At 27.4% G+C, this 26,104-nt stretch overlaps 1 protein-coding gene and 1 non-coding gene across 3 annotated transcripts in view; one reads left to right on the top strand and one right to left on the bottom strand.

The window, feature by feature from the left end:
- LOC132952687 (dopamine receptor 1-like) overlaps positions 1 to 26,104 on the bottom strand; it is a 231,798-nt gene that overhangs the window by 191,285 nt on the left and 14,409 nt on the right. The gene's annotated exons all lie outside the window — the stretch shown is intronic.
- Trnag-gcc (transfer RNA glycine (anticodon GCC)) lies at positions 23,424 to 23,494 on the top strand. The gene has a single exon. It is a non-coding gene; the product is annotated as a tRNA-Gly (tRNA).

Here is a 26,104-nt window from a genome sequence, read left to right as displayed (position 1 = left end):
ATAATAATATAACACGCCTAATACTCAAACTTAGTATAGAACAGTGAAATTTAACAAAATCGTTGGTCCTCATAATACAACGCATAGACTGCAGATGATAAATGTAACATCCATTATTAGGGGCCGTAGTTTAAATTGTAATTATTATAGGAGCACATTATTATATACAAATCGAACTGAATAATTATTATATAATATCTTAGAATATTTTCTTAAAATAAAAACTAATGACTCAAAATGACTGAAAGACTTTGGAAAAAAATGTGGGTACTCTTATGGGTACCATTTTGGATCAAAACACACTGCTAGTAATACTATTTGATTAGCGAAACAAATCCACTCAATCGTGTGCGGTCATTATTAATTGCAGCTCGTGTTAGATGACAATTAATCAATATGGAAATGTCGAAAATAAATCAACGTAATTAATTTTAATTCTGTACAACTGCCGCGTCGGCATCTATCTGTTTCACTTGCTTTTATATTATATCCGCCTAATTTACGAGGGTGCGCGACCGGTCCGCATCATAGAATAAATCCATATTCCCTAAAAACCGGCACACATTAATTAAATTACCGAATCGATCCGGTTGAGAGCCAAACGGTGCCCGTGTATACGGGGTGCGCCATGGTTGCGATGTGGGTGGAGATAGAAGAAACACAGATTTTTCTACCTTAAAACGCTATGGGCTCTGATTTTTACCCCATTTCACCTTGTCACTTTTTATTGTCTTGCTTTGTTTTCATTTGCCACCGACGAATTTTAAAAGTTAATTAACCTTTGCGTCTGAAAGGGACCATTGTTGTTTTGTTTCGAAGGTAGTAATAATGGATAAAGAACACGGAAAGCTTGAACAACTAAAGCCGTCTCGTGGCAAAGAAATGACACGGGCACACCAATAAGAAATTAACAAATAATAATATTATTTTATTATTATATACTATTGTATATTATATTATTATTATTATTATTATTATTATTATTATTATTATTATTATTATTATTATTTTAAGGACCACCTGTTACGAAATTCAATAGCAAATAGGCGCAATATTCCGTGTAGTGTTGTTTTCATATTATATCATATTTCTTCCTATACACACGAATGACAATACCATTTCTTACCGAAGTAGGGAAGAAAGGATTTCAGCAATTTATTGGGACAGCGATATATAGCCATATAGGCATACACACATCTTAACGGTTCGAAAATTAATACAATAAATTAATCGGCACGAAATACAATCTGTTGGCTCATGATAGGTACACGAAACTGTAACATTCTATAGCCGCAGTCGTCATACCATTTAATATATCGATTATATAACATACAACACATTTCATATTCGTATAGCATTCAAATAATGCAACTACATTGAAATAAATTATTCGAAAAAATCATATTTAAAGTGTAGATTTAATCATATTCCATGGATACAAATAAATTTATATTTTATATTATTAAATTAATAAGTGCTAATGATATTAATAAGCGTAATTCATATATTTGTTTATATATTATTATTTTAGATGAAATATCAAAAATATGATTCAATATAAGATATCTCAAATTGTACTCAATACTATAGAATATAATATGCCAATCCAACTCATAATTAGTATAATATAAGAATAAAATACCATAATATTATACTTTTGATCGTACTATATTTTCTTATTCTTTAAAAATTCGTTTTATAATTTTTATTATTATAATGTTATAAAGCAAAATACACGACAATTTATAATTTAATATGTTAAAGGTTAATCTTATATTTAATAATTATTGTTATTGTCATAATACGTTTTAAAATAATAAGCAACAAGTAGGATTGTAATCAAGTGTAAACAATGTGATGTTAGAATATAATATAAACAATACAAGTTATTCGACTCATTATAAATTGTTCCAACAAGACGTAATTAAGTGAATAAGGAAAAATATAATTAATCTTTATCAATCATTAATTTCCTTACTTACTACCTCTAAAACTTCAAAAATCATATTTTAAGGTAAAATATCTAACTTATAAACTTTTATATAAAATTAAGAAAAAATAATTTCTGATATAATTAATTATTATACTATAAGAGGCATTAGGCATATGATTATCATGTTTTTTAAGAATTTATTTTTTTACTTTCTTTATCATAAATAGTATAAAATAATTATTGAAAACATTTATTTTGTTTTTATTTTTTTAAATATGTCCACAGTAAACTTTACTGTTATCAATATTTTAAATACAATCTTACATAATTAGATACCTACATAACTGACACTTAAAATAACCTAAAATTTAAATATTCGTTTATCTGTATCACACATCCATTACTCACGTCTCACACGGCCACACATACCCATAATATGAAGTACAAATTCAAAAGTTGTAGCCTAATATTCTGTCGAGCGTCAATTATTTAAACAATAATAGTCAACAACTTTGAAACATTTAATATGTACTAAAAATAAAATTATATCATCTAAACAAAACGGTTATCCGTATAACATCGGACATTTATTATTTCAGATGTTATCGTTTGATCTTTAAACAGTAACACAATGTCGAAGAACTTTGAATTTACAACAATATATTATATGGAATAATACGTTTCCAAAGATAAACGTTATGTATTTTTAACATTTGTTAATTTAATTTATTTCATGTCTGAATAAAATTATGTTTAAGACGTATTCAATTAATTATGAAATCGTTTCAATAAATACATTATGTAGGTATATACTATATAGGTATAGTACCAATAAAATATTCAAAACGGTGAAATACAAATGGTAATTAATTACTAAGAACATATTTTGAATAAAATATAATAATAAATAAAAATGTTACCTATTCTAACCGTAATGGATCATATTATTTTACAGCAAATATTTCATATTATAGTTGATAAGTATTGTATTAAAAGTTATAATATTTTAAGGTTGATATATAACTGTAAAACTTATCATATATAATTCCTACTGCCTACCATAAAAGAATTCACTGCACGTAAATCTATTATGTCTTGTAATATATTATAACATAGACCATAATTATACAGGTCGTATAGGTATTACGTTGTAGTATACGGCAAAGTAGTTAAAATATTATATTATATTTTATAATATTTTAAATCAGTTTACAAACCATCGTTTTTAAGGCCAAACTTTCAAACACATACCTAATCTCAATATTAAAGAGTTTTCTTTTCTATCAGACACCATCACACTAGACCTACATGAAGTTTAAAAAGGGTTAAGTTAGCTACGTTCAACTCGTAGCCTTAGACCGAGCGGTATTCCAGCAAAGGTGTTATATGAATGCGTATAGTACAACTTTCTTACTCACTGCTTGATACCTATATATCTTTTCAAATTATAGCATAAAAACAGTCATTTCCATAAAGTTTGAAAAACAAGTCGAGTGACTCCAAGCCCGGATATCCAACATCAGTATACAATTACCGTCCGATTTCAGACTTACTGTTGATTGGTAAATTGTTACAGTTTTCAGTTTTTCGACGTACGTACTATAAAATCCACTTTATTTCCGAATCATCGCGGCTTATATGTTAGTCGTTCGACTGTAACCGGTGCTGTCGAACTTATCTCATACATCCACGATCAGTTTGGATTCCGTAGCCAAGTATATGTTACTTTCATTGACATTGCAAAAGCGTTTGCACTATACCGTTAACCAATAACCATGAAGTTTTAGTATAATACTCTCGACCAACTTGGAATAGGCGAACCGTTACTATTATGGTCATAATTACCGATGGATGTCAGTTTGTGTATCTTTTTGGTCACAATTCAGAGAAAATCCCGGTTTCTTCGGATGTTCCCCGAGGAGGTCATCTATCACCGTTATTATCTATATTCAATATTTTAATTAAAAATTCTTTGTGCTTAGCTGTTGATTGTAATATTCAATTGTTTGCTCATGAGTTTATACTATTTATATGTGTACAATCTATTTCAGGCTTTGATAAATTGAAAATATTCAGTAGTTGCCCCATAGCCATTCAAAATACAAATTAATGTCGTTCAATAGAGCTAACCCAGAACTAAAATATGCTTACCATGTTGGAACTGATATCTATAAGCACGTGTTGATCAGGTTAAAGACTTGGGATTCATAATATATACCCCAACGTTATACTTAAGGGCCAATATATATATTATATTGGAAAAAAAACCCTACGAATACTTTGAATTATCAGGCAGCACGCTGGGTTGGCAATGTCAGGTAAATGTTTTTTAGGCTTAAAATATTGCTCGTTAGTTAATTCTGTTCGAATCGAACGTGTACAGAGAATCGTTATCTTGGAATAACAAATTATTGATGTATATGAATATAAAACACGAACCACATGACTATCAACCCGTTTTAAATACACTTAGAATAACAACACTATAGAGGTTCGTAGTCCTAATGATAGCGTTAATTATACAATTTCTGGATCATTTGACGCACCATCTAACAAGAGTATAATTTCGAATTTCGATAGCGGACAAAAGAACTCCACTTACCTACGGTAAAAACAAACTAACTAGAGGCTGATCCTCTGACGAAAGCGAAATGTCTCTGGCTATTCGTGATAATAATTTCTTGAAAAATCGTATTTGTATGTTAAAAATGTATTTTGTACTACGTTAGTATACCTAACCTAACCTATACGCTGTATACTGCTGTAGCTATTGTAGACAAAATCCGTATGGTGTCTATTATTTAAAATAAATAAATAAATAATGGAAAATTAATTTAATGGCATTGACGATTCTGTATAAATAATTTATATATCAAACAAACACACAGACAAATAGGTTATTGGTAACAGTTTATATAATTATACTATTATGATAATATGGTTAAATTAATAACTAATAAAAAATCCAACTATACATTTTTTATGTGAAATACGCTGAATGTATTAAAAGCCACGTTTTAAACGCCTTTCATTAATAAAAAGTGAAGAAACGTGTTTTAAAAATAATAATAAATACGAACTGACATAATTCTGCATGTAAGTTACTGTCGATAAACAAAATATTAAATATACCAGCTCGCAGGGCTAGTTATTAAACATAAAACACTTAATATAGTAAAATCATTAAATATTTTAATATATTATTTATGATATTTTTTAATACTTTAAAAGCGGGGGATATGCACATTTTACGATAGTTCCAAGTTACCTACCAAACTTTAATCATTACATACTTACTATTATCTTATTAAAACGACTAACATTTAATAAATAAAATAAATCTACTTATATTTTTTTATTGGATAACCATATTATCAATTATCAATCGATCATAGTTTGTTCTATTGGATATCTTTTTTTATGGTTTTAAACTTATAACCATAACAATTCTCCTATTCAACCACGCATCAGCGTATATGATATTTTTCAAAAATGTATATTGATACCACACAATACTGATGATATAATATTTCTCAGGTTTACTTTAAAACAAAACGATTAAAGCCAAAAAAAATTATAAAAATCTTTATTATATTTTATATTACGACCAACGAGAGCCATGACCGCCATGGCCCCCTTGCCATGGCTACACCACTGTCTAGGAAAAAAATGTTTGTTACCACCAACGTTTAATCAAAGTTTTGTTGCCACTAGAAAAAAAAACAAAATATATACGAGTAATATAGAGTTTCATCGAGTTTTTCGTAATATAAACATAAAAAATTCTTTTGAAAACATTTAAACGATTTTTATATTGTATACACTACAATTTATGACGTATTATAAAAACAACTATAACAGTCACCTTTATTTTGTATTATTGATAATATTATAATGATAGGTATTGTAAAACGTGTGCATGTGTATACATGTGTATAACACACAAATTACAAGGAAATATTTTTAACGTAACTTTTATAATTAAAAACGCATTTTGCCCACGTTTTTAATCTGTGAAAATATACTTCCGTTTTCATACTAAAATTCATAATTTAAAACGAGTGAGATGATTGGGAGCAGTTTCGATTAAAGGTAAAATTAATGAAACTGTTATATCGGGATGTGGGGTGAAAGTACAAAGGATATTTTACAAAAGAGGTAGTGAACTGGGATGATCACGAAAGAAACAATAGGTGTGAGGTATAGGGGGACAAAAAGAGAAAAGATGTGATAAAAAAAAATATATATATACATCAACGGGTTATGGACGAGTGAAAAAGATAACGCTATACGGAGGATTAAAATATGGAGTGAACTAATTCATAAAGTCTTCTTTAAAATAATCAATTAAGACTGAAATTATGATTATGTCATAGTTATTAATAAGTTTCGAAATTAAATTATAACTTATAAGCAAATTAATTAAAATGTTGAAATAATATTGTACATATAAAGATAATATTAATCATACACAATTCCAAATGAATAGAATAAATTTGTAGTGTGGATTTCATTAGCATTGCTTTAACTGTGCAACCGGATCTATTAAAAGATTATCATAAAATTATATTATTCTAGTTCATTCGAACATCAAAAATTAAATTTTATTTCATAGAGATATTATACGCGAAGCATTTCGTATCGCACCTACACATATTTTATGATAATTAATGTTATTACGTTCGTATTGTCTGTTTCATACAGAACTCAAGAATACGTTTAATAATATGTGTCAATCTTTATTTTCGTTTTTCTGAAAGCTGTTTGGTTAATAAAGTTTTGTTAAGCAGTTTCCTTATTTTCAATATAATTTACATATTATATTTTTGTTATTTAAATTAGTCAGTATAGTTTAATTAAAACATAAACTCGACTTTATTTTATGATATTTTTCACAATATTATTCTAAAAACGAATGGTAATCTTAAAAAATAAATGGTGCAGCATGCGAGCATATTATATTGTATAAGTATTACAGAATTATTTTATCACGATTTTTGTCATATTTTTAGGTCTTGAATATTGTTTTATTTTTAAAATACTCAACATGCGTTGTAATATAATAAAATGTATATTTCTCAAAAAATATTATTTCTCTTTCATTCTATCTCACTATTAAATATTTAGAACATTGATTTTCATCGTATTATCTGGTTTCACTATAATTGGTATATAAATTGGTTATAATTCACAAAGATCGAATTAGGTGAATTTTCTTAATTTTATTTCACGATTATAGTGTCTAACCAACCTGTATTTCAAAATATATTATATATAATTCCCAAAGGTAAACCTTATAACTCTTTATTAATCGGTGACATAAATAATAATGATATTTATGCGTAATTTGAAATTCCCTAATTTCGTTGCATAAAATTATCCTATGACTTTTGCATTTCATTTTCTATAGTATAGGATAATGAACTTTCCGTGATCTCAGTTTAAAATATTTAAATATCCTATGATATCCATAAAAATATATTTCATTATTTTATTTCAGACGTGATGTTCTTATTATTTTAAATAAAATTTTAATGATTGAAATACGCTGGATTGTTAAGTTTCGTATTTCAACTCTGTAATCTACGTAAGTATTATTATTTTCATTTTTTTTCCGGTCTTATATTTATTAACGCTCCTGCATATTTTAACGATGTGCAATCAGTAAATGTAAGTGCCCGCATTTAAGTATAATCAATACTAATCCATAAAAGAATATTAGAATAAAAGTATATATTCTATAGATTTAACACATTGCTGTGAGTTTAAATACCTTTACGAAGTGAAACAATTTTCAAATTAGGTCAAATGTCTGAGTAAATTTGCAAGAATGGATGTAATGCCCGAGCACAGAAACTTTTAAGTATATATTTTTATAATAAAACATAATATTTAGTACCTATGTATGATGGGAAACAGACAACGCAATGTTACAGAAGAATCCGCTAAGCATAAAAAATCAAGATTTTAATGCTCAGCGGATTTTACTAAGTAGTATTTGTGTAACATACGAAATTATTATATTTCACCCATCACCTATAATATACCTATTTTATTAACTATTAGGGATCGCAGTTTGAAATAAAATCAGAATAAAAATGTCTTTGGTAATTTGAGTGATTATGTAATGTTTTATAGTATGTTCTTAAATATTAACCTATATTAACACAATGTTCGCAATCATGTATTAAATTTAATAACAGTTAAATTTTGAGTTATAATGATACGTCCTTAGATATCTTGATAATTGTTATGATAACATTAGTTATTTTAGTACTAATATCTTCTCTGTTACTTTAAGCATAACTATACACGGATTTAGTTATATTCTATACGTTCATAATCACCTTAATACTCCCAACCACTTGACATATTTTTCCTAAAAGTTAACAAAGACTGTTTATTTAGACTAATATTATTTATTATTATCCACTATTATTTCTATATTTACTTGATAATTTATTATAATACGATAAATATGAAGATTTGAATCATCAATAAACGAATTTGAAATGTCTATTCAATTGACTGTTCATATTAAGAAAATCTAATATAATGTGACGTGTATTGTGTACAAAAATGATACCATTCAACAAATCAACTGTATGATATAAAAATTCATACTAACTAATCATTATGATATTTTAATACATTGTTTTTGTGATATTTCTATATTTAAAGTGATAAACAGTTATATATGTAGGTCCAATACGCTAGTAGTTAGAAGAAAATTAATTTAAAAATAAATCCAAAATGTATTTTTCATTTTAAAAAGGCTTACAGTAAAATAGTAATTGAAATTATAAAAATATAATCATTATAAACATTCGGTAAATTATTGTCCTCTTATAATTTTAGTGACAGGCACGAGTCAAGTGCAAATAATTTTTGACCCGTATCACAACATTGACCCTTGTCAGAACCTTGTTTAACTATTTCTGTGGGGGATAATATGTCCTTTAATTTGATACCATCCGTTTCAGTAGGTAACACTGACAACGTTTTTAGATACGTCCACTGAATTCCAGTATCCAACCCACTAATAATTCACGTTTTTGATATTTGCAAAAAAGAAAGAAAACATTCCATTTCCTTCATCTTGACAGATTACAAAAATATTCACTGTCAAAAAAATAAATGAATGTATCTATATTATTAAGGGCCACTAATGTTAGAGTTTAACATTTAATTTAATACATTTTGTATAGACTATTAAACGCATTAATAAATCATTATTATAAAAATTTCACACGACATTATTTTAAAAATACGTATCTAGGTTTATATTTTTTATTGATAATAATATTATTATTAAGTCATTAACTTGCATAGGATATGCTAATCATTTTTAGTTGTACTACCCATGTCCATGACTAAATAATAATAATAATATACGATACAAGAGTTATAATTGATATGTACACCCACACATATTTATAATACGAAAATAAATAAATAAAATTGAATTTGTATGTAAATTATACATATAAATAACCATGTTTTATTTTTATTGTTTGATAAATAAGCTTTAGAGTAATAATTGATTTTAATAATGAATCAAATAGATAGCATGATACGTAAAAAAATTAACTGTTTTCACCTACAAATCATATCATTTTTTTTCTCTGTGGTATTATTTGTAGATCATTGTGACATAGATATATTAACCCTTAAATATTTTATTTTTGAATAAAAAATAAATGCATGTACAAATTTCAAAGGCATTAAATTAGGTTAGTTAGTTAGACTACTAGATAATTATGTATAAGGTTTTAAAGTCCTTGGGTACAACATTTTATTTTTAATCCATTAGGTACTTGGTGATTTCTTTAAAAGACAATGTTCATCACGTTTATGTTAATAATATCTAAGAAATTGTTCTTCCTCTGAATTATAAAATGCTATTTGTATATTAGAATATAGATATAGAACCAACTAATACATTTTGTTGATAAAATCTAAAACAACAATTTGAAGACCCACTTCCATAAACTGCAGGTATGGTTCTACAGCGAATGAGTCAGTAATGACTTCCTGTACAGACCCTTGTTAAGGTAATAAATAACCTCTTGTTTGGTACTCGATATTGTGTTTCGATCGAATTTGCATTAGGTATTATCATTAATTATTCAGTTTAAATTAAAATAACGCCTGAGAATATTGGTATGGAGCCTCTGAATCGGTTACGTACATTTCGGATTTGTCGTGTACTTTATATCGTACCTACTTGATTTACTTCATTGACGAATAACTAAATTATTTTACAGACTAATAATAAATTATAAAACATAATAATATATTTCACCATTTTTTCAGTTTTTTATAAAAACTCTTTGAACTTTAAAAAGCATTAAACACAACTAAACAATAAATCACTTTGGATTTAGCAATAATTTCGACTTCTCCGTACTTCATTGGATCTGCATAATCCACACATAATAATAATAATATGTTCTTATATCCATTTGAGATACAATTTATGACACTCTGTGTATAATATTATTGGTGAAATATACATGTAATCGCATCAATTCAATAACAAAATATATTACAAATATACAGTCAAATAACTCGAAAACCGAATTTTTTCTTACCCCTTAAAGTGTTTTTAAATTGTGTTTGAGGTATATAACTTGAAAATTGCATAAGTCGAATTAATTTTTATTTGCCTTGAGATTCGAGTTGAGACTAATACATAATAATATAACGGTTTAGTAAAATTAAATCATAATCGAGTCGGTCGACAGTAGCCTCGTATACTCGTCGAGTTTAAAGATAGATTTAGTAATAAAGTAACAAACACACATCAAATCAGTTATCACCAAGTTTTATTGATTTGAACATAATATACAGACAATGGCATTGTCTCCATTCTCCGCTGACCATCTTCCACTACTCAGTACTCCTATTCCTCATAATGTCTTAATCTAACTAGGACAATCCCTCCTATATAAAAAGTGCTTATTATATTTTGCAGTTTCGGGATTGTACTTGTTCATTCTAATTTAAAATCACAATTTAATTTCGTAATACTACTTGTTACAATACTTTGTTACGTAAACTTATTTGTAATGAAGTCGCATGAAAAAAAAATAAAGTAAGTAAAATTTACTTAAGTTCGCCCAAACTCTTGAAAAATACGCATAGGGTAATTATTGATTTAAAAAATGAATCCCCCCCCCCTAGAAAACTGTCTAGGGACGTCCCTGCTTATAGACAGAGTTCGGCACACCTTCTTAATGAATTAAATAAGTATCTAATCAACATGGTTTATTAGTTGAATGTATATGTGCATATGTTAATACTATTACACCACGATGGGGAATACGGAAATTGCGCATCAGCGTGTTGTTTGTACCGATTTCGTTTATTATTAACTTAACAGATTTTGAAATCATTTTAAAATTTCGTATTTAATTATTAAATCAATTTTGAATTAGTCATCCGACATCAAGCTGCAACGGTCATGCCGCGATATATTATTAATTCAACCCTTTTAGGTTTTCAATCAAAACAAAATCAATATATTTTTAGGTTATTTCGACACAATATTATATTCATTTGCAGTATTATAACGGTAATGAAATATTCGACGTTGAAGTGGATGCGTGTGAGTCTTATTTTTTTCTATCAAATAGTGATCGGCGTAATCATCGTTATACTATCTATGTGATACAGCAGCGGTTGAGTGTGCTAAACACGTAAGACCTTGACGGCAAAAAGGGACGCAGAAAAACATCGAACAGGCTAAACGCGACGAGAACAACGTGAGATGAAAAAGAGTACCCGGCCATAAGCATAACGCGTAGGTGCACATAGCTGTTTTTGCTACACAATGGGGGTAGACAAATAGATAAGACGCGAGTTTGCGTTATTCAGATTTCAAACACAATATTAATCGATGCGGTGGGGAGCACTTAGTGTTGTTGCTCATCGCGTTGTGTGAAGTCTATATACAACGCGATATCTGCCGAGGTCAACACTGAAGCACCCACAACCCACTACTACCCGTGGGTCCTTGTCCCTCGTTTACAGTATTATACACCTTGTAATGCATCCAACAGCTGTCCCTCGGCGACACCAAAGGCACCGACGGCTTTCACACAAATACGACACCGTCAAACAAAGAAAGAGGGATAGAATTTTAACGCACAAACACTCGGGACGCCCGCTCGACAAAATAATACAAAAATACAATAATATGTTGTGCGAGTGTGTGTGTGTGTGTGTGTGGGTATTTTTCGTGGTATGATGGTGGCCGCGGTAATATGTAATTTTGCCAGTAGACAGAACAGAATAGTATACTCGAACAAATGGGTCACTTAACGTTGACGTATCTATCTCCGTATAAAAGAAGTCGAATGCAGCGGTGGCGGACAGCGCAAACATCAGAAGAGCCCCATATAATATTGACCTATTAGGAGGTATAAGACACACGAGGATTACGCGATTCCTATCGACTCAAGACCATATATAATATACAGTTTGGTTAAAGGCTCGTTGCCAGTACCGTAGATACTAAAATTAAACCTCAGCCGGGGGAAAAAAATACAGCCAACTGTCGGTTTAGAGTTGTCCTCTTATTTTTTTTCTCTTTCCCCCCGACGGTTTTAGGTAGGTATAGTACGTATAAAATACTGATCCCACCCAAGAGGCTTATTCGTTTGTGGCTGCGACGCTAATCGCGCATTTCTAAAGTTTTTAAAATATAGTGTCCTGTTCGTTGGTTTTATTGTTGAAAGATTGGAAACCGCACGAGATTTCAATCTTCGAGATTGATGAAATATACATTTCGGAAATGTGTAAATATTTAAAAAAAATTATTATTCATTGATTTCCTAGGTATAAAATGGAAAAACTTTTTTTCCATTAGGATTTGAAGCAGTATATTTTATTCAATACTTAAATATTGCGTATATTTATAAGTTATCACTTATCGTCATTTAGTGTGGTAAATAATAACTATATATAAATCCGAATTAATGCCTAACTCAATTAATTAATTTTTATAGTGAATATTTATGGAAAAGCCTCTATAAACGTACTCTACAATAATTGATATAAACTTTAATTACATCAATTTCACTAAATAGGCTTAATTGTTTTTCAAGTTCATATAGCAATTTAAACATTAATTATTGGATGTTTTTTGTAAAGCAATCAAAAAATCTTTATTTATATTTACCTTTATCTTTAATAACTTTTATTATATTTATAGTATTAAAAAAAACTATTATTGTCATTGTTTTTAATATTATGTAGCTATTAGCATTAACTTATCCAAGTACACTAAACATTATAATGTCATCATTATTATTGTAAATCCACATTTATGTTGCATGTTCTGTTTATAATTTATCTTTACTTATATTCTTTATAATTTATAAACCAATATTATTATATATTAATTCATATCTTACCATTTCATTAATACTTTTTTTTCAATTATGTATATTGTATAACTTAATATTATTAATTTAATACTGTTAGAAACTCTCGCCTCCACACAACCAATGGCTTGGAAGTGACCAACTTCTGTAATTAAAAATGTTTTCTTATAAATTGTAAAACTATAGTTGGAAATAAATAAACATTATTATTATCATTATTATATCTCTAAACTCTCATTCTAACATTAAATCAAAATAACAAAAATAGTTCAGAGCACTTAAACTTTCTTAAAGTATATATTTTTTACTATAAGTCTATAACTGGGTCGAGTAAGATACCTAACCTTTGGAGAATATTTCAGCAGTAGAGGAACATAATATGAAGATTTTAGAGAACTTTTTACATGACCAAAAAGGAAATTTTGTCCACACGTCAATGACCATACAATAACTTTCTCGTGTCGTTAAGTGTTTTAAATTACAGTATAAGAAATAGAATTTTAGGTTCTAAGAAAAGCTACGAATGATTGATTTTACAATGATGTATTTTATAGTGTCTGGAAACACTTTTTATTGTAGAACACATACTTTGATTTTCAACGTTGAGAGTGGTTTCTGGTAGAAAATTTGATTTAGTTACTATGTACTTTGAGATGTCAAAAGTAAAAATTCCTAATACTTTTTAAAAGAACTAAAAAAGACAAAAAAAATTATGGAAAAACGAAAATTTTTACGCAAAACTTGTATTCTATAAAAATTTGTTTATTTTGGTGGAAAACTATCGTACATATAATATAATTTTTTAATATTTTGACTCTTTTTTAACTATATATATAGACATTTGTCATTTTCTATAACTATTTTTAGTTTTTTTTCTAAACATTTAAATAAAAAATTTTCACTTACATATTTAATGCAAGGTTCCACATAAGCTTATATTATAGTTATTTTGTGATAATAAAGATACATAAGGGCAAGATTATTTTTATCAACATTTGAAGTTCAAATTTTGACAAAATACGGCAAAATGACGACAGTTTTAAAATTATTTTGTTATTAAAATTGATATAAAATTAAATGATATAAAATTTATTAAATGGTCAATTTGTATTACTAAGTCTTGAAAACTTTGTGAGTAATATAGTTCATGATAAATATAATAATTATAATACTGGAACCAAAAAATCTATAAAATACATAAACACAATTTTTTTATAGACATTTTATGTTTAAATTTGGATGAAATTAGATATTTAAATGAAGTATAACTATTTAGTTATTTTATTATAATTTAAAAATATTATTCCGGTGGGTAGGTAATTGAAACTTTGTGACACAATGCAATTTTCAAATGTACCTAATGTTTTCGGTAAAAATCAAATCAACCTATCGTATTACAAATAGTAAAATAAATTACTTAAAAGCATTATAAGTATAATGATATAAAATATGATTTAAATATATCATAAAATATACTTTGTAATAATGTAATAATAATGCTGACAGATTCATTCAGAATCATTTTTAAAATTCGATGATTTATCATTGAATTCAAATTTAACACACACATTACAGTCACTTACTAAATACGAGAAGGTACACTCGACACCTACTGCAAGTACAACATAGAGGTTACCTATACTTTCCTCCCTTTTTTTTCTCCTTAACTTTGGTCATTAACAAAATTGTTAAGTAAGCATGAGAAACACTCAAGATACTTAATATTAAATTTGTATGGTGTTTTACTTACAAACAGCCATGATTAATTAAATTACATTAAAAGCACTTTGTATATGAGAAGATTTACTTTGTTTTGTTTAATAAATATATTAGACACTTTCTCAACCAGAAATTTAGATCTTTGTATTTTCTTTAGAATATAATTTTGGTTTTTCACAATTTTTACGACTTTATTCTAAGCTCAATAAACCTTTACTTCTAAATTAGGATATTCATATTCAATATAATATGTGTGCGCAACCAACACAATAGTATGCAAAATATAGACCTCATAATAATATAATGTTATGTACATTGTATGCGTATACTATTTGTACAAACCATTTTTTCAAGCTTACAATTTTAGGGAAAGTGGCAATAATTTAGATCCGAAAATATGTTATTATTGACCCACTCTAGATTTCATAACATTATTTAGCACACGGCACTATACGACTTTACTATACCAAAGTACCATCAAAAGCAACTATAGACATATTAATATTATATCAATATCTAACCTAACTGACGCATTTTTTTTAAATTGTAAAAATTAAAAATGCAAATAAGCAAATTGGCCACTAGGCACAAACTTGACTTGCCCTTCAGGTTAAACCGGTCGATATATGTTATGGATTGCTAGATTTTATCAGAGTGTATAATAGTGTGTACACTGTGCAGTATTTGCGCAAAGGGTTTTACAATCACCGTCCTATTACGAAGGTATAAATAGTGTATATAGATAGTAGCCCCTAACTATAATTATTCCCCCAGACCAATCTCGTTTTCCAGTCAGATCTCCTAGACCCTAGGGTAACTAGTAACCATCATAAATAATACATTCCAGATTGGGTACTACTACGCTACTACGACCATCGACTAAACGATTCAATTCAATACTCAAGTCTCAGTATAGCGCTCACTGACGTCACCTCTACGTGTACATTATTTTCAGATAATAGTTTTAACAATATCAATTCAATACATTAATTAATTATAATTGATTAACAATATTATACTTTTGAGCAAAACCTACAAAATCGAAAAACAAATAAAATAATATTAGTTCCGCGACTAAAATAAAATAATATGTCGTTTTGGCATAAACAAATATAGAATAAAAGGTGCATTGTTTATGATGTAGTGAAAAATGATTTTAAAACCTATCGAAAAAATATTTTTATTGCTCTTTTACCATTGAAATAACGAATGAGTTTTTTTTTCAAACAAAAAAAATTATCCAACAATAATAATTTCACCTTTTTTATGCTGTTTAATACTCCATTATGATTTAAAACTCCAATACTGCATTACCAAAATACCGTATGCTTCTATATGACTACTTGTTGAATGTATTAAATAGATATATTTTTAATATTTTCACATAGGTATTTTTAATTCATTAATACGGCCAGACAATATATTTTATTGATTAATTAAGAACCACGATTGTGTACAATATTACCTTGATATAATATTATGTTTGTTTATAATAATAATAATTCCTTGGTCCTATGTACCTATTCCTATAGGTAGGTATTGTTTACTAGACGTGACAGCTATATTATATAGTCGTGCAGGTGAGTGTCGAAAATGTCACAAAGGTCCAGACGAACCGAGGTGAATTAGAAATATATTATATTATTGTTCTCGTCTAATCAACCACTGATTTGGGTCTGTGGCAAACGGGAACAATCAGATACACGATCCCTTTTGTCCGTAACGATAATGTTGATGGTACGGTAACGGTTTGAACACTTGTAGTCGGACGTTAATAATATACCTACCGGCTCTGCACGACACTGTGTACGACGTAATAGCACGACAGACGACAATCACATTCACGCGCCAAAATTGTAACGGTTTCAAAATATTATATAACATTATATTATATTGTACGGTTTCGTCATAATATGTATATCCGACTTACATTCTGACGCCATTTATTAAAATAATTTTTTTATATTTTATAATATGCACTCGAAATAACGACCGCGATGTATTTTTTTCGTTCTCGCAGAGTGCAGAGTATAATATTTCTCGACCCCTCGGTCCACTTATTTTCTGCATTTGCGATTAATTTTAATCTTTAATTACGGAAAACAGCCTTACATCATTTTTAATTCATTTAAATGAAATAAAGTTCCAGAAGAATGACTCGACTCATATTTTACCCTTTTCTCCTAAATCGACTCCCTCGTAATTTGGATTTTATTTTTAATTGCCATTTTGACATTTAAAAACAAAAATCCTTTACAACGCCTACACGTTCATATTATATATTTAAAGAAAATTATATAGATTAGGTTAGGTTGAATTGTACTAATATAAATAATAGGCAACTATAATATAATATATAAAATTATGATTTTCAAGGAAATATTAAAATTTACATATTGAAAGCAATATTATACTAACAAATATTTTTAATTTTTATAAAAATTTAGAAACGTCTAAAAATATATAATTTATTCTATTAACTTGATTCTGAGTAGAGTAGGAAATCTGAGTAAGTATTAAGATTTCCAATGGAGTGTTTTTTCAGTAAATATTTGAATAAGCATGTTGTTTGATACCCGGAGGTCTCCAAAAGTTGCATATATTTAAATCTGATACTAATCACATTTCATTATGATTTCCGAAATTTTTCTAGAAAATTACGTAATTGTATCATTAACGGGGAGGTTTAAATAGTTTAATTAGCATTTTACTATATTATCATCCGTGGTTTATAACAAAATGTCGGATACCTATAACTTTTGATTCAGAAAATAATATTCCTTATAATATTATTATAAGATACTTGACATTTTTACCATAATTGTGTAGGTATTTAAAAATAGTACAATACAAAACAAATATAAACATTTTTGGGCTAAATATTGAATATTAAATAGTTAGGCACATCAGTTGTATTTATTATTCATAAAATTGATAGTTTCAATTTTTAAGGTATAAAAATCTATTATAAGATCATAATCGAATATTATTTTAACTGTAATACAAAACACCTCCAACTCCGTCCCTCAATTTTTTATAGGCGTTCGACGTTAATTTTATTTACACAACTTTAATTTTTTAATACATTTTTAATTTTAGTTTTGAACGATTTATGTTTTAATACAAGATTTATTTTACTTTATTAGAACATTTAGAACTATGAATTAACCTAAAAATGTTTAAGAAATAAATAAATAAATAATGGACAACATTTTACATACATTACAAGTAACTTTTAAATATTTTTATTATTTTAATATTTTTATTCGTAGTTCTTCGTATTAGAAAGTATTAGTAGCTACCTATATGAGACTCAACTAGGAAATAATAATTATTACCATAAGTATTATACTTAATCATATTATATTAAGTAGGTACGTAGTTACAGCGCCCAGATATAATACGCCTTAAACAATTAATTGTATATTATTTCTATAAACATACTTATACTTACGTCCATTAGAGTGTAACGGGTCCTTAAATATTTAACAGGTTCTGAACAATAAAAAGTAATCCATCATCCTTGATTGGACTATTCAATGTTAACGAGGAATTTAAATAATTTATCAAACTCTTGTGCACTCATCCCCAAAAAGTTCTACCATGGTTCTACCTATAAATTATTTTTAAATTTTCGCTACTACAAACAATAAATATAACCAAATTTTTTAATGTAATTGCATAATATTATACGTCATATTACTATACAGACATGTTATGTTTACACGTGTTATTCGCCGAGTACCTATCACAATAATATGGTTTCTTACGATTTAAACGGCATTGATTAATTTGTGTATCATTAATAAAATAGAACATATGAAAATAAATATTAAATATATAGGTAGGTACAATTAATTGGTTAACGGACACTACATCGGCCGCGCAATTAGACATTATGCGCCCTGGGACCACATTTAACCAGCCACCCCCCTCGAGAACTTGACATTTTAGTATTTTACTTCTATATCTATGCACTACGATTGTGTAGAAGATATGAGAATACTAAGGTGGGTGTGTGGAGTCACTATAGGGAGGATAGACAGTGCCGCATTAAGCCAAATTGCCGCCCCGGGGCAATATAAAATTTGCCGCCTATATATATTTAAAAAAAATATCATATGATTTTCACCTCTCTTTTTTCGCTATCATAAACACTGTGAGTTGATCTCGTGTTGTTAAATCAGGAGTCGAGTCTACTATAAGTGAAAAATATTTAAATAATTTTTAGTTTTTTTTTCTATAAATATCAATACAATTTTATCTGTTGAGTAAAAAATCTTGAAAATTTAATAGAAGGCTCCTAGGTTATTGTTTCAAAGGCAGAAGAAAAAAATTAAAAATCTTTAGTCACAGTTTTTATTTATAAGCATTTAAAGTTCAAATTTTGACAAAATACGGAAAAATCAAGAAAATTAGCAAATTATTTTGAGTTGAGAATTCATAAAAATTTTTCTTTTTAAATCTAAGATTTGAAAATGTAATATAAGATTACTCATAAGTTTGTCTACCTTTATCAAAAAAAAAATGTCTACAAGAAACTTAAATTAAATTTTTATGAGCGTCTGAAATTTATATTTTTACAACATTTGATATTTTCTCGATTTCTCATGTAACAATTTTCTTATTTTATTGTAATTAAAAAACGAATGACTGTAGATACTTGAAAAATTCATTAAATGTTTATATTAGCATTTTCTATACACCATAAAATTTTAAAAATATTTTGACTCTTTTTGAGCTGTTTACGGACATTGTCAGTTTTCAATTTTTTTAGTTTTTTTTTCTATAAATATCAATAAAATTTTATTTGTTGGGTAAAAAAGTGTGAATATTTAATATAAAGCTCCTGATATATAATAGCAGTTGAAAAATATTAAAAATACATAGGCAACATTTTTTTTATAAGCATTTAAAGTTCAAATTTTGACAACATTTATCAAATTTATAATTTATTAACTATTTTGTAGTTAAAAATGTATAAAATGTTTAACTTTTATGGCTAAGGATTGAAAATTTAAAACAAGGCTCCACGTAAATAGGTTATATATAAATTACTTTATTCACAATAATATCATCAAATATACTTGATAATATCATAGGCTGACTGACCGTTTTCGCTCAGAATCGTTTTTCTTATACAATGATATTATATCATTGAATTCAAATTTAACACCATCCATTACAGTGACCCATTTGTAACCTACTGTACAGCAGAGCGACTTCCACTTATCCACCTTTTTTTCTTTTGCTGCTTTTTGGTAAGCTGCACCAATTAATTTAATTCGCTTACCAGACATAGTATAGTATTCAATAACATACATTTAACAAACACAACACTGTTGTCTACCGAAATTGCGTCGAGACTGTCAACAGACGACAGTCGATGATAAGATTACTAAAATGATCGTCAAATACGTATTTTCGCGATTATTATTAGATCATACAGCCCGCATTGCCCGCAACAGCAAACAGGCGACAGCTCTTCGATGTGATTGAGTCACTCGCCGAAAATTAAAAGCTATAAATAACACAGACACACAACTGTGGATGCATTTAGTTATTATTGAATCGTTGATAGATAAAATTATTATTGGTATTAATATTTTTAATATAATAATAATTATTTTAAAAATTTAATACAAAATTCGTAACGGAGAACGTATAATATTATAATATGATATATTTTTTAAAAATCTGCCGCCCCTCAAATCACCTTAAAATTGCCGCCCCGGGGCAATTGCCCCCCCTTGCCCCCCGTTAAATGCGGCTCTGAGGATAGAAAAGGAAATCAATTAATTAGGGGTAGTGTTGTAGGAGTGGCAGTGGACAAAATGAGGCTGAGATGGTCCGGGTAAATTATAATTTCTAACCGTAATATATTTTATATTTCAAAATGTAATACTCTTACAACATCTTTTAAAAAAATATCTTAAACACATAAGCACCACTTTTGTATAAGCGCTTTAAACTGTTTATATACCATTTACGGTCAGTAACGAGTAAATACCTATTGACATTAACCTAAAACTTATAAGTACCTAGTTAATATAACAATATTAAACGTTGGATTAAAATAAATTATTGATAATATCATGTTATGTACGATATATTTGTCAAAATGTTGTTAAATTTCAACCTATATTAGCCTAAATATCAACCTAATTCATTAGTTAGGCTATAAATTACCAATATTATAGGTTATCTATTAAAATAAATCGTAATTCGCTTAGTGACTGTTCGCGCAACGTGCAAAATCTACTGAAAATATCGAAATATGGATTTTAATTTTTACTGGTGGGAAGAGTGATCAATAAGTTTCCTCACCAAAACAAAAATATATATATCTATGTAACCACCACTGGTGTATTTAAATAGTGCCCAGTCGCCACCCTAAATGAGCCACTGGGCACTATTATAATATACCTATATGTATAGCCTACCTAAGCCGTCTTATAGGTGAAGGTAAAGCAATTTTCACTGTGCTTTTAAATTAATTGACTTAATTTAATCTAAGTTTTAATTATATTTTTAATCATAGTAATATTGTGAATATAATAACTATTTTAAATTTTAATACTTATTTTAGTAATTATTATGTCTTTGTTTAAAAACTAAAACAGTTAAGTAACATAATAACATTTGAAAAGGTTAATTTAAAGTAGAAAGATAGGTACCTACTAAAGCACCAATACATAGGTAGGTAATATTATTATAGTGGCACAAAGTATTAAAAAGTGATTTTCATTTTGGTACTTCATAGTTAAGACTTAAAAATATATTATATCCACCGCATTATTATCGTTGTCCTTTTTATATATATTTTTTTATGACCACTAATACATTATTATTATTTAATATATGTCTTGAAGAATAATCTTTGTTTCTAACTATTTCTAATTAAGTATTCATTGAAGATAAACAGTAGGTACCTAGGTAAGTAGTTAAAGAAGATTAAAATAAGTGGAAAATGAATAGGAACCTACGTACGTCTATGTACGTCTATACATAATAATTAAATATCAACAGTTTCACACGGGGAATGTCTCAACTTTTTATAAAAAGTGAATTCCCAGAACTTTTCTTAATAATTGATAAAAAAACTGTTACTTGGTCAAAAAGCTTAATAATTTCATAAAAAGTTCTTCATATGTTGTAATCAGTGAAAATAAAAAAAAGAGTTAATTTTCCACAAATATTATTATTTATAAGCGTCTGAAGTAAACATTTTGACAAAATTGGATATTCTCCCTTAAATTAACTATTTATCATAGAGTTATTTCCTATATAATTCATAAACGTTAATACTTGAAATGTTCACGAAATATTTATATAACAATTTTCTATACATGGTATAATTGTATAAATGTTTTGAAATAAATGTCATTATGAGGTATATTTTATTTATTACAAAATCACGAACAATTTTGTACCTAGTTGAAATAAAAAACGTGTTAATTTTTTATAATTAAGGTTTGAAAATTTATAGTACAACAGCTGTACAAGGTTCCTCATAAGTAGTTCATAAAGGTACTGAAAACATAAAATCTAAAAAAAATACACATAGGTAAACACAATTTTTTTTATAGACATATTAAATACGAATTTGGATGAAATTATATATTTAAGCAAAGAATAGCAATTTTAGTTAAATTGTTGTAATTCAAAAATATTTTTTGTGGGGATCCGAAACTCATACATATTTCATAATAATATACACAATGATTTTTAGATTGATTTTATGCTATTGCCTATTTATAATTTATACCGTATAACTATATAACTAATATTATAAAATAAATTACCATTTACCATAATACCATAATACCATAATGATAAAAATCAATATGGCCAATATGTTTATATTATGATAATATAGGCTGACAGATCGTCACCGCTCTCTGCAGAATCGATTTTCGTGTGCAATGGTTTATCATTATCGTTGAATTCAATTTGAATACATCCATAACAATGACCTATTCAATGACGAGTTTCGCTCGACTCCTACTGTATCTACCTACAGCAGAACGGTAACTTACTTTCCCCTTTTTTTATTCGTGATTTTTAATTTTAAAAATCAATCAGTTGAGCAATTAAATGAATCTATTGACGTAGAATCGTTTTCCGTATTTATAGGTACAATAATATGATTTACAATTATATTTTTATCGTTTAATTGAAATTGAACATGTATGTACATCATTCCTTCTTTTCCCTCGTTTTTTACTTACGATTTTTGATTTTACATTTTTACAAATACATTCAAAATGATTTTATTAATTTTCCGTGTAACCACGATTTAAGATAGAATCTATCTTAAATCGTGCGCGTAACAGAAAAACATATCTAAATAGACTTATCCATTCACCTAACAAATACAAGCATCAGTGGTTCAGTGGTAGAATGCTCGCCTGCCACGCGGGCGGCCCGGGTTCGATTCCCGGCTGATGCAGAAACTTTTTATTATCATTTTTAAACTGTAAAATTGTAATCATGCAAAATACAATATTACAGATATTTTTTTTTTGAGCTTGTGGTACTTTATTGAAAAAATAATTATTGAACATTTAATTCAGTTTTAAATTTATAATATTATATTACATAATATTATAATTTATAAGTTATACGAAACTATTATTGGAAAAATTGAGCATTTTGAAGGTTTCGATCATAACTTCCAAATGAAGTTTGAGCGACTTTTTTTAAAAGTACCATCATATTAAGCATGCAAAAACACACATTTTCCATTGCATTACAGTTCATTATTGATACACGATGAGAAATGTAGTTATTTAGCATTTGATTATAGTAAAATCCTCGGTAAAATCCGTATAGTATTGATAATATTTTGAATTGCCGTAACTTTTGATCAGTATGTTTTCACAATTTTTTTTAAACTTTTTTGAATTTAAGATGCTGAAACACGTATTTTGATAAAAAAAAATTGAAAAAAGGGGTGTCCGGTAGGTAAAGTAAACTTGTTCCAACTTTTATAATTGTGTACTAAATTATTCTTTAAACTCTTCCTGTTTAAATTATAGGCATTGGTATATATTAATTTATAAAATACATATTATAAGTTGTAGGTTGTAACTAGAAACTTAAATAACATTTTTCATTTATTATACTATACAGTATTTACAGATAAGAGGATGATATTTTCAACATTTTAACCTGCAACACCTACAAACTGCAACAATGGTTTTCTCAATAAATTTATCATTTATGTTTGATTTGTTTTTTTTTTTATTTAATTTTATAAAATTCTATATTATTTTATTGTTTGTGCAATGCAAGACACGTAAAATCACAATATTATAATTATAATTAAATTTGTATTTCATTATTAAAAAGTGAAAAATTGCCACTGTAGGTATACTGGGATTTTACATCTCCGCAATTTGAAATATGATCAATTTTATCAACAATTTTTGAAAATTGAAGATTTTCTCACTCGGCCCGTTATAATAATATCTATCTGTTTGAGAGTATAGATATATCTAAACAGGTATAATATTATGTTTGAAACTTTAGAAGTGAACGTGCGAAGTGTAATAATTGAAGATCTTACTGATAAATTGAAGGGCCGATGAAAATCGTTTAATTAACGTAGAACAATGGCTATAACGTTTACATAATCAAGACAATTTATTATGGCAACGTATATGGAACTTTGAAGCCTGCTTGCACTTAACAATACGGTTTCATTGATCGAACATCAAAATACATACAATAATTTATTTTATTGTTTATACGTCATATGTTATAATACTTTCTTTTCTTTTTTTTAAACTTTGTTTATTTTACGCGGCCCTTAATTTTAAATCAAAGCTTCCCAAATTTACGATAATTTCATGATTGCCCCTCGAAATATTAACCCGGAAATTTAAACTCTAAATATATTATGTGAGATTACATTAAGATTTTATTGTATTACATATCACATTTAGAAGAACATTATTTAAGAGTTATAGTTATAGTATTTGACCATCAATTACCAACTACTTGAAAGTTTAAGTGGTAAATGTTTTTATTTTTCTAAATAGTGGATTCTTCAGGAAACCGTGTTCCGTATAGAATTGTTTTTGACCACAGACTGTATACGACTTTTTTGTTGAAATCAACAATACTTATGAGAGACGTCTACAAAAAATTAAAAAGAGCTCTATTCGAAATAGCTACGCATTGTAAATTACATTTTATAGCCCATTTTCTTTTATATTACTTAAAATGAAGTAAATGTATTTAATTTCTGAACTCTGGAGTTGTATATTAACAAAATAATGACAAATTACCGTCGCACAATTATTTATTTTGTCTTCAGGCAATAGATTATAAGTTTTTTTTTTAGAAAACTTACAATCTGTATTTTATAAAAATCACAACAAGTAAATATTATTTGTACGAAAAAATATAACAACAAATTTTAACTTCGTGAGGGAAACTATCCAAATTGATAGAACTGTTAAAGATTATAAGTTAAAAATTAAAGGAAAATTCCTATGTGTAAAAAAAAACGCAAAATATTTTTCAATGTGGTTTCGCGCATAATCAGATTTCAAATGAAACAATTTATCATAGCGTTTTTCATTTATCTATTTTTAAGGCCTATTTCAAGACTGGATTTTTATTAGATAATAAAGAACACCGTCTTACTGGTTGAAAGATGACATATTTTAGATTAATGGCTTCGAATGGTCGAACTGTTAACAGTTAAGACGGTATAATGTGAAATGTTTTGTGATAGATTATGTCAAGTTCGTTACAACGTATTAACATCAGTTCAAATTCCAAATTTTATTTAACACCAAACTTGAGTTTTTGAAACAGTGTTATTTTATATTTAAAAATTGATTTATGGTTATAAAATAATACAGATAAGTACCTATTAGATTAAATTATAATTTATGAATTATAACAATAAATATAATATTAAGTACATTCCTACTAAATTAGCTTTTATTTTATTATATAAATACTTTACAGTGTAAAGTTTGAATACAACTAATATAAAAAACTAATTCTTAATAATGTAAAATATGTGTGCAAATATTAATATTTT

Source organism: Metopolophium dirhodum, chromosome 9 (genome assembly GCF_019925205.1).
Source record: "Metopolophium dirhodum isolate CAU chromosome 9, ASM1992520v1, whole genome shotgun sequence".
Taxonomy (NCBI): Eukaryota; Metazoa; Arthropoda; class Insecta; order Hemiptera; family Aphididae; genus Metopolophium; species Metopolophium dirhodum.
This window is presented reverse-complemented; position numbering and strand designations above follow the sequence as displayed.